Source organism: Apium graveolens, chromosome 10, assembly GCF_009905375.1.
Source record: "Apium graveolens cultivar Ventura chromosome 10, ASM990537v1, whole genome shotgun sequence".
In the NCBI taxonomy this organism is placed as follows: domain Eukaryota; kingdom Viridiplantae; phylum Streptophyta; class Magnoliopsida; order Apiales; family Apiaceae; genus Apium; species Apium graveolens.
Window position 1 is genome coordinate 138,105,780 of NC_133656.1, and position 10,237 is coordinate 138,116,016.

A 10,237-nucleotide genomic window follows, 5' to 3' on the forward strand; every position below is an offset into this window, starting at 1 on the left:
ATAACAGACAAAGAGTAAAGTCTGATTCACTTCAGTACATCTTAGAAATAAGGCATAACTAAAATTTTGCTAAAGAGCTGTCATTGTCCTGAAACCTACTGATGAATGAGTTCATGCTTGAGTCCACCTCAACTGTTTTGTGCTAATTTTATGCATCTTTTGAAATTCTATTTTACAGTGGCTTCTCAGTGTAAGTGAGTGACGACTGTTTATCAGAATTTATGCTATTATCAGAGTATTTCTCCAGTAATCATAGAGTGTGAAAAGTCACCAAGAAAATATTTTGCTTTTCTAATGCATATCTACTTAATAGCAGCAATGCACTTGGGTCGTCCCTTCCACATTTTTACTCTAGATCTCAAAGGAGTACCTGATTTTATTCTTTGATCTTTTTGCTTTTTCTTTTGATAAGTGAGGTTTATCAGCACTTAGTACATTCAGCAGTTTTACTAGTATCAGAACTTAACAGATGAGTAGCATTATTCTAATTTGTGACTTAGTAATAAGATATACAAAGTAAACTTAACTAAGCTCAATTATCAGAATTTGCTAGTGTCATAGGGTTTCCACTGAAATAATTACTTCTTACATGGAATCATTTGTTTATTGAAGACTACTAGGTCAGTATCTAGCATAGTTATCCTCATAGGATTGAATAGGTACTTGAACAGACATATCACTTATCAGAGTTTAGAAACATATATCAGACAACAGTCAGTACTTAAAGACATTTATCAATTAAGCACAGAATACACAATGAGATTAATTCTGTAAATACTGAGCATAAAGTCTGATAACACAGAACAAGACTAAGCAGATTTAGAGAAAGAACCTGAAACCATTCCAAGTTTATTTACCAATCTTGTAAAAGTAGCTTCACACAATGGTTTTGTGAAGATATCCGCTAGTTGTTGATCTGTGGGAACAAAATGCAATTCCACTGTACCTTCATCCACATGTTCCCTGATGAAGTGGTACCTGATGCTGATGTGCTTTGTCATTGAGTGTTGAACTGGATTACCTGTCATAGCAATAGCACTTTGATTATCACAGTAAATAGGGATTTTGAAATATGTTAACCCATAATCCAGTAACTGATTCTTCATCCAAAGAATCTGTGCACAACAGCTTCCTGCAGCAATATACTCTGCTTCTGCAGTTGATGTGGAAATTGACTTTTGTTTCTTGCTGTACCAAGAAACCAATCTGCCTCCAAGAAATTGGCAGCTTCCACTTGTGCTTTTCCTGTCAATTTTGCAACCTGCAAAATCTGCATCTGAGTAACCTATTAGTTTAAAATCTGATTCTCTAGGATACCATAATCCCAGAGCAGCTGTTCCTTTAAGATACTTAAAGATTCTTTTTACAGTTGTTAAGTGAGGTTCTCTTGGATCTGCTTGAAATCTTGCACAAAGACAGGTAGCATACATGATATCAGGTCTACTAGCAGTTAGATAGAGTAGAGAGCCAATCATACCTCTGTAGTTAGTAATATCTACTGATTTACCGGTATCCTTATCCAGTTTTGTCGCAGTGGCCATTGGAGTGGATGCACTTGAATAATCTTGCATTCCAAATTTCTTCAGCAAGTTTCTGGTGTACTTGGTTTGACAAATAAAAGTGCCTTCCTCATTCTGCTTGACTTGAAGGCCCAGAAAATAGCTAAGTTCCCCCATCATACTCATCTGATATCTTGACTGCATTAGTTTGGCAAACTTTTTGCAAAGTTTGTCATTTGTAGATCCAAAAATGATATCATCAACATAAATCTGGACGAGAAGTAAGTCATTTCCATGGTTGAGGTAGAACAGTGTTTTGTCTATTGTCCCTCGGTTGAATCCACTTTCCAGAAGAAACTGAGCTAAAGTCTCATACCATGCTCTAGGAGCTTGCTTAAGTCCATAAAGTGCTTTGTCAAGCCTGTAGACATAATCTGGATGTTTGGTATCTATAAAACCTGGAGGTTGTTCAACATATACCTCCTCCTCCAATTCTCCATTGAGAAAAGCACTTTTCACATCCATTTGAAAGACAGTAAACTTTTTGTGAGCAACATAAGCCAAGAATATCCTTATGGCTTCTAACCTAGCAACTGGTGCAAATGTTTCATCATAATCAATTCCCTCCTGTTGAGAATATCCTTTTGCAACCAGCCTTGCCTTATTCCTTGTAATTATGCCATCACTGTCAGTTTTGTTTCTGAATACCCACTTTGTACCAACAACAGATCTATTCTTTGGTCTTGGCACTAGGGTCCAGACTTTGTTTCTTTCAAATTCATTCAACTCTTCCTGCATTGCTTACACCCAATCAGCATCTTGAAGAGCTTCTTCCACTTTCTTTGGCTCAGTCTGAGAGAGAAAAGAATTGTAAAGACATTCATTTGAAGTACCTATTCTAGTTCTGACACCTGCATCAGGATTTCCAATTATCAAATCAGGTGTATGTGATTTTGTCCACTTCCTTGCAGATGGAAGGTTTTCTCTAGAACTGGATGCTCCCCCAAGATCCATGCTATTTTCATTTTCATTTTCTGATGCTCCCCCTGAAACTATGCTCTCTGAGTTGGATTCTTCAGTATTTAGATTTTCAGCACTATCAGAACTTGGCTTATCAGAACTTGGCTTATCAGAACTTGAAGAGCCAGATGTATGTTCTGATGTTTCTTGAGATGTGGTAGGATCTTGAGTATGCTCCCCCTGCATAGGTGCATCTTCCTTTGATGTAGTCTCCACAGTTTCAATAACATCAGAGTTTAATCCATCAGAGTTTACAGTATCAGGACTTAGACTATCAGGATTTTCTGTATTAGAATTTGAGTCTTCATTTTCAAATCTCAGCTGATCATGGTCAATGAAATCTTCAAGACCAGTAATCTTTTTGTCATCAAAAGAGACATTGATAGATTCCATGACCACTTTTGTTCTCAAATTATAGACTCTGAAGGCTTTTGTGGAAAGTGGATATCCAACAAAGATTCCTTCATCAGCTTTTAGATCAAACTTTGATAGCTGTTCAGGATGAGTCTTGAGAACAAAACACTTACATCAAAATACATGAAAATATTTCAGATTTGGCTTCTTTTTCTTCACCATCTCATATGGTGCTTTTCCATGCTTGTTAATGAGTGTTGCATTTTGAGTAAAACAAGCAGTCTGCACAGCTTCAGCCCAGAAATAGGTTGGAAGTTTTGCTTCTTCAAGCATTGTACGTGTAGCTTCAATGAGAGTTCTATTCTTCCTTTCAACAACTCCATTTTGCTGTGGAGTTCCAGGAGCAGAAAATTCCTGCTTTATTCCATTGCTTTTACAGAACTCTTCCATTATCAAATTCTTGAACTCAGTGCCATTATCACTTCTTAAAACTTTCACAGAATCTTTGACCATTTTATCCAGATGTTTGATATGATCAATCAAGGTTGATGCAGTTTCACTTTTTGTATGCAAGAAATACGCCCATGGTATCTGGTGAACTCATCCACTATGACCAACGCATACTTCTTCTTTGCAATAGACATGACATTTACTGGACCAAATAGATCAACATGTATTAGATGATAAGGCTCAAAAATTGATGATTCAGTCTTGCTCTTCAATGAAGATTTTCTTTGTTTGGCTTTTTGACATGAATCACAAAGACCATCAGGAGCAAATACTGTGTTTGGCAATCCTCTCACAAGATCTTTCTTGACCAGTTCATTTATATTGTTGAAATTTAAATGAGAGAGTTTCTTATGCCAATTCCAGCTTTCTTTAATTGATGCTTTACTCATTAGACAGATTGCAGAACCATCAGTACTTGTTGAAAGCTTAGCTTCATAAATGTTACCACGCCTGTATCCTTTCTAACAACTTTGCCTTTAGATTTACTCACAATTTCACAGTGTTCTTCAAAGAAATCAACATGATAACCTCTGTCACAGATTTGACTTATACTCAGTAAGTTGTGTTTAAGTCCTGAGACTAGAGCTACTTGTTTAATTATGACATTTCCAAGATTGATATTGCCATATCCCAATGTTTTTCCAATGTTGCCATCTCCATAAGAAACACTTGGGCCAGCTTTCTCCACAAAGTCTGATAGCAGGGCCTTATTTCCAACCATATGTCCTGAACATCCACTATCCAGAACTAGAATATTTTTCCTATTGCCCTGCAATAACAAAGACCACTAATTATTGATTTTAAGGTCCCAGACTTGCTTGGATCCTTTGGCCTTATTAAGTTTGTTAACATTTGCAGCGGATTTAGTATCAGAGTTTATGTTAACATTTTTCTTATCAGAACTTACACTATCAGACTTTGAATCAGAATTTACACTAGAAGGAACAATGGAAACTTTCTTCAAAGAAGGTTTTATTTGATAATAATCATAGTACAAACTATGATATTCCTTACAAGTATAAATGGAATGCCATAAACTACCACAATGAAAACAAGGATTTTGTGGTTTGTATCTAACAGACTGACTCTTAACTCCTGATTTTGAAGGTAAGGAGTTAATATTCTTATTCTTCCTGCAAAAAGAAGCCAGATGGTTAGAACTTCCACAGTTATGACATGTTTTCCTAGGAGCATCAGGAACAGGTTTATAATCATTGCTTTTATTCACACCTTCCTTTCCATTCCTATTTTTCCTAGGTGATTTTACCTTGTTTGCATTCTTGACATCTTTCAGCTTATGCTTAAGCTGCTTCTTTATCATTAAGCCTATGTTCACTTAGCTGTCTTTTCCTGTTTTAGTTTATCAGAAGTTAATTTCTTTGTAACTTCTGATTTTTCATTTTCAGACTTTACAGTTACAAACTTAATAGGTTTTAACTTTGGCTTTTGTTTATCAACAGACTTAATTTCTTCAGTTCCTTTATCTTTCTTATCTTCTCCATAACCTAAGCCCTCTTTCCAGTTTCCACTACTTAGCAAATTTTGAGTTATTTTGCCAGAGTTAGTCCAAGTCCTGATAATCTCTCTTTCCTTTTCTAACTCAGTTTTTAGAGATTCATTTAATTTTAGCACTTCATTCCTAACATAAAAAGCATCATCTCTATCCTTCTGAGTTTGATGGAACATGACTAACTCTTTTTCTAAGAAATCATTTCTTTTCTTAAATGCAAGATTTTCAGAAGTTAATCTTTCACATGTTAAAGTTTGGTCTCTATAGCTAACAAACATAGTTTTAAGATATCTTCTCAACTCATTAATATCATCAGTATGAAAAGCATAAGTAGTCTGAGGTACCTTTGTTTCAGCAGCTTCAGAACTGCTCTCAGCACTTTCTTTATCAGCATTTGCCATCAATGCATAGTTTTCCTCACTTTCAGAGTCTGAGGTGTCTGTCCAGCTTTTCTGCTTTGTGACAAGAGCCTTGCCTTTGTCACCCTTTACCTTCTTGCAGTCAGGAGATATGTGGCCTTTCTCACCACAGTTATAGCATTTAACATTGGTGTAATCTCCTCTGTCAGACTTTCCTCCTCTGCCTTCAGATCTTCTGAAATTCTTCTTATCAGAACTTATGCCTTTCCTGGAAAACTTCTTTCCCTTCCTGAACTTCCTGTATGCAATCTTTGTGATTCCTTTCACCATAAGAGCACATAGCTTCATCATCTCCTCATCAACATCAGTCTCAGGCAAGCTTTCAGAATCTGAGTCATCATCACTCTCAGAACTTGATGACTCGGTATCAGACTTTATGAAAAGAGCTTTTCCCTTGTCTTTCTTTGAGGAAGCTGCTTTGGGGAATTCTTCTTCAGCCTTAAGAGCAACTGTCCTTGACTTTCCTCCTTTCCTCTTGCTTCTTTGTTCCATCTCCAGCTCATGAGTCTTGAGCATTACATAGATTTCGTCAAGAGTTGTTTCATCAAGATTGTAGTTGTCTCTTATTATCGTTGCCTTCAAATCCCAGCATTCAGGAAGAGCTAACAGGAACTTAAGGTTTGAATCTTCAAGATCATACTCTTTATCAACCAATGACAAATCATTCAAAAGTTTGACAAATCTATCATATAAATAATTCAATGACTCATTAGTCTTTGAGTCAAAGTGTTCATACTCTTGAGTGAGTATTGTCTTCCTGTTCTTCTTAATTGTGTCAGTTCCCTGACACCTTGTTTCCAGAGCATCCCATATCTCCTTAGCAGTCTTGCAGTTGATTACCCTATTTGACATTACATTATCAATGGCACTATGCAGTAAGTGTCGTACCTTAGCATCCTTAGCAATTGATGCTATGTCTTCAGCAGTATAATCACTCTTCTCCTTTGGTACGGTCTTTGCTGCTTCACCTGCAACTGCAACAGCGAGTTTGGTTGGTTTATGAGGGCCTTCCTTGATTCTATCAAGGTATTCTGGATCTGTTGCTTCCAGGAACATGGTCATCCTTACCTTCCATATGGGATATTCAGATGGTCTCAGTATGGGAACTCTGATGGTCTCATACCGACTCTGAATTTGTGTCTTTGGTGGTTCCTCAGTTTTGGTAGGCTTAGTTGGAGTTTCTGTGTCCGACATGATTGTGTTTGGATCTTTAACTGTATGTATGTTAACAGATAGGCTCTGATACCAATTGTTAGATCACACACACACTGTAGAGGGGGTGAATACATTGTATAGTACACTCAAACCGAACTTTAAGAACTTAAGTAACAGAAAACAAACTTTATTGAAACAATAAACTCTGTTATAGTATGGAACTGTTACCTCTCAGTGATGAACAAATATCACGAGAGCTGCTAGGGTTACAATGAATAATCTTCTCTAATAATGATAACACTTATAGTGTAAACCCTATATCTGTGTTTATATACTACACAGTTACAAGAAATTCGCTAATTGATATGGAATATAATTCTGCTTCCTAAAATATATCAATCAGATATCTTTTCTTCCAAGTATTCCATTCTTCACAGAATTCCTTCTTCATGCATATCTCTTCTTATGTTTATCTTGATCTTCTTTCCTTTAATCAGCTACTGTCCTTATCTGATTGTCCTTCAGCACTTAAGTTCTGATATCTATCTTCTGACGATTATCTCCTGATAACATATGTACTGATATCCTTAAGTCCTGACTTCCAGTATAAGTACTGATCAACAGTTAAGTATTGATTTATCCTGTTCAAGTAAGATCTGAAAGCTAAACATAAAACATATTAGCCATGACATTATCAAATATATCTAACAGGCGGCAACACACCGTCGTTCGAGGATTCCAATCCCAAAACAAAATATATTTGCAAATTTGTTCATTATCCAAAAATTTATATCAGTTTTGATATTGTTCAGATATTGTGGTTTGGTTTTGTTCATCATATATATTGTTGTTGTTGTTGTTGTTCTGAATCATAAGCTATATACTGCTTGCTGAGTATTTCTTTCGCTCAGACTTGTTTCATATCCTGATTCTTTCAGCTAGGCCAGAGCAAGCTTGAGTTCCAGGTCTGACCAGAAGTTGTGTGCTAGTAGATAGTTTGGTGTGTTTTCCAGGTAGTCAGTTTGGGACGCTTGAATAGTCTAGAGGTTTGTAATAAAATTTGAATTAGTTGTAAAACTAATTAGACTTATGGTTTGTAATAACAGTTGGTTTGTATTAATGTCTGTTTCAACTATAACCTGTGATCGATCCAGTTGCATGAAAGGGGTCATATTTATTATATTATTCCGCTGTGATTATTTTATTATGGTTTATTAGATAGTGACCCCCAAACCTAGACCCCGGATTTGTAGGGCGTCACAGGTTGGTATCAGAGCTATAGGTTATGGTCACTGAAACAGGCTTAGGATTGTCATAGGTGAGTCATAGGAAGATCACATAAGATAGACGCGTGTAGTTTAGCTCTTATAGGATTAAGTTTAGGTTATTGGGCTGGATTATAGTTAAGTTGTTCAGGTATCCTATTTTGTGTTTAGCTCTTGGCTTTTGTGCCATTGCGTTTGTAATAACCCCAAAAAATTTTGGACTTTTTGTAACCCTTATGAATAGTTATTTTGCTGATTAAGCTGAATAAGAAAACTTTTCATGCCACACTATGTAGGGGTTCTTTTATCGATATTCTGAGGTCTTATTAGTACTCTATATGGTATATAAGTGTATGTAAAGATCGTTAGAATCCAAATTCGAACACTTTGATTTTTCTCGAAAATCCACCATATACAGAAAGAATTGAGTATAAGGTAACAGGATAAAAAGGATTTAAATTCAAGGATTTTAAGAGGGTATCATAAAAAGGAATATAAAATATTGAGAAAGGTTTCGGGGAACCCAAGTAATAAGATCCCGGGTATGATCCCTCAAACGATAAACGAGAACGAAAGTTAAGTGAACCGTATAACAGATCAGTGATCATTAGCCAAGTAATTAGGAGTTAATCAAAGAGGTTAGTGGATGATGATGTCATCACATGAACAAGAAGAAGACAAGTGTAAGAAGATGACATAAGCATGGTGACTTAAGCATGACAAATGGAGGGATTTGTTGGTTAAATGAGAGCCATTCATTTGTTACCATGGTAAAAAGTTAATTAACAACAAAAGGATATCAACCAAGCCAAAACAAATCATAACACAAAAACACAAGTTGACTTTCATTTTGAAGAAAGAAGCTCTCGGCTTCTTCATTTCTTCAAGGAGAAGAAAATCAAAATCCAAGATCCAAGTATTGTTAAATTGTGAGGTAATTATCCAAGGTTCATTATACATAGATATAGCTATCCTATGAATCTAAGCTTCCATTTCCTTCACAATCTCTTCCAATAATTCATGGAAGAAGAGGGTGAATAGTGTTTTCAAGATCTTGAAAATTCTGATCTTATGTTTTTGTTTAGATATAGCTTTTGTAAGGATTTTCAAGGGTGGTTTCAAGCTCCTTAGTTACTTCTACTCACCAAGGAAGGTATAATCTCATACCCTAGCCCTACTTTTGAATATTTAGAGTTTTTATGTTTGGTATTGTTCATGAGGAGCATGATTCTTGTATACTTAGAGTGTGGTTGGATTTGTAATGAGTTTGAAGTTGTAAATCTTGGATTATTGGTTAATGAACTTAAGTATAGCTTTTAGTTCATGTTTGAGGGTAGTATAAATTGGAAATCTTGAGATGTTGGGGCTGTTGTAGTGAAGTATGGATGGAGTTTGGTTGTAATGTTGATTGTGGCTTGATTTGTGGATTGATTGGAGTAGTTTAAAATTTGGTAATCGCGTAAATATAGCTGTCGTAATGCCCGATTTACCTTAGACTGTTTTTGTTCTTAACTTCAGGACCCGTGAACTCACTGTTAGATTCTGACCATTGCCATGTTTAGATAGTTCATATTACAAGCTTCGTTTTGATATGTGGTTCGCTTGAATCCGATGTACGGTTTAGGAGAAACGACCGTTTTAAGTAACGGCATTTCGCGAATGAACCATTACCCCTCGCCTTACTTTGAAACCTTGGTTAAGGCCCTTAAATGACTAATTGGAGTATGAAATAATTATGTAAAGTGGATTAGGCAGTTGGTAGAGAACTCGCGAAAGAATTGCCTTAAAATTCTTAATGGTTAATTTATTAAAAATGGTGGAGCCAAGGGTACTCGAGCGACTTAAGTGAATCGTTAAGCGTATAAGCGACCATAAGCGAACGTTAGAGTCTAATTGGTTAAAGTCTAGTTTCTTAAGCAACTTTGGTTAATTCCAACTTATATGTTGTTTATAGGTTACCAGACTCGCCCCAGGCCTTTTACCACCCCCAGTCACTCAGGAAAGTTTTCTACCCGTTATACTGTTGTTGTGATGTATATATGTATATGCATTATCTTGTGATAAGTGCATGATTGTTATTAGCAAATCTTGTGATATATTGGAGCATGCTGATATGGTATATATGCATGCCTGTTTCGTAATCTTGATATCTAATTGTTGATTCAAATGCTTATAAGTTGCATAATACCTATGCTAGAAATAAGCAGTAATTGCGTATACCCTTAGTATAGGGGACTCAAAGGTGAACATTTTCTAAACCGGGAGTCGATGTTCCCGAGTATAATATATATATATATATATATTTATATATATATATAGATATAGTTTTCAAAACTATTAATCGAATAAGGTTTATTCGATAACTTTATTTTATTTAATGAATATTATTTTGAATATTCATTTGAGGGCTTATAACTCCGCTTATTTTATTAAATAATATTCTTTATTTTATTAAAGAATAATGTTTCGATAATCAAACTTATTTTCGATTATTCAAATAAAGAT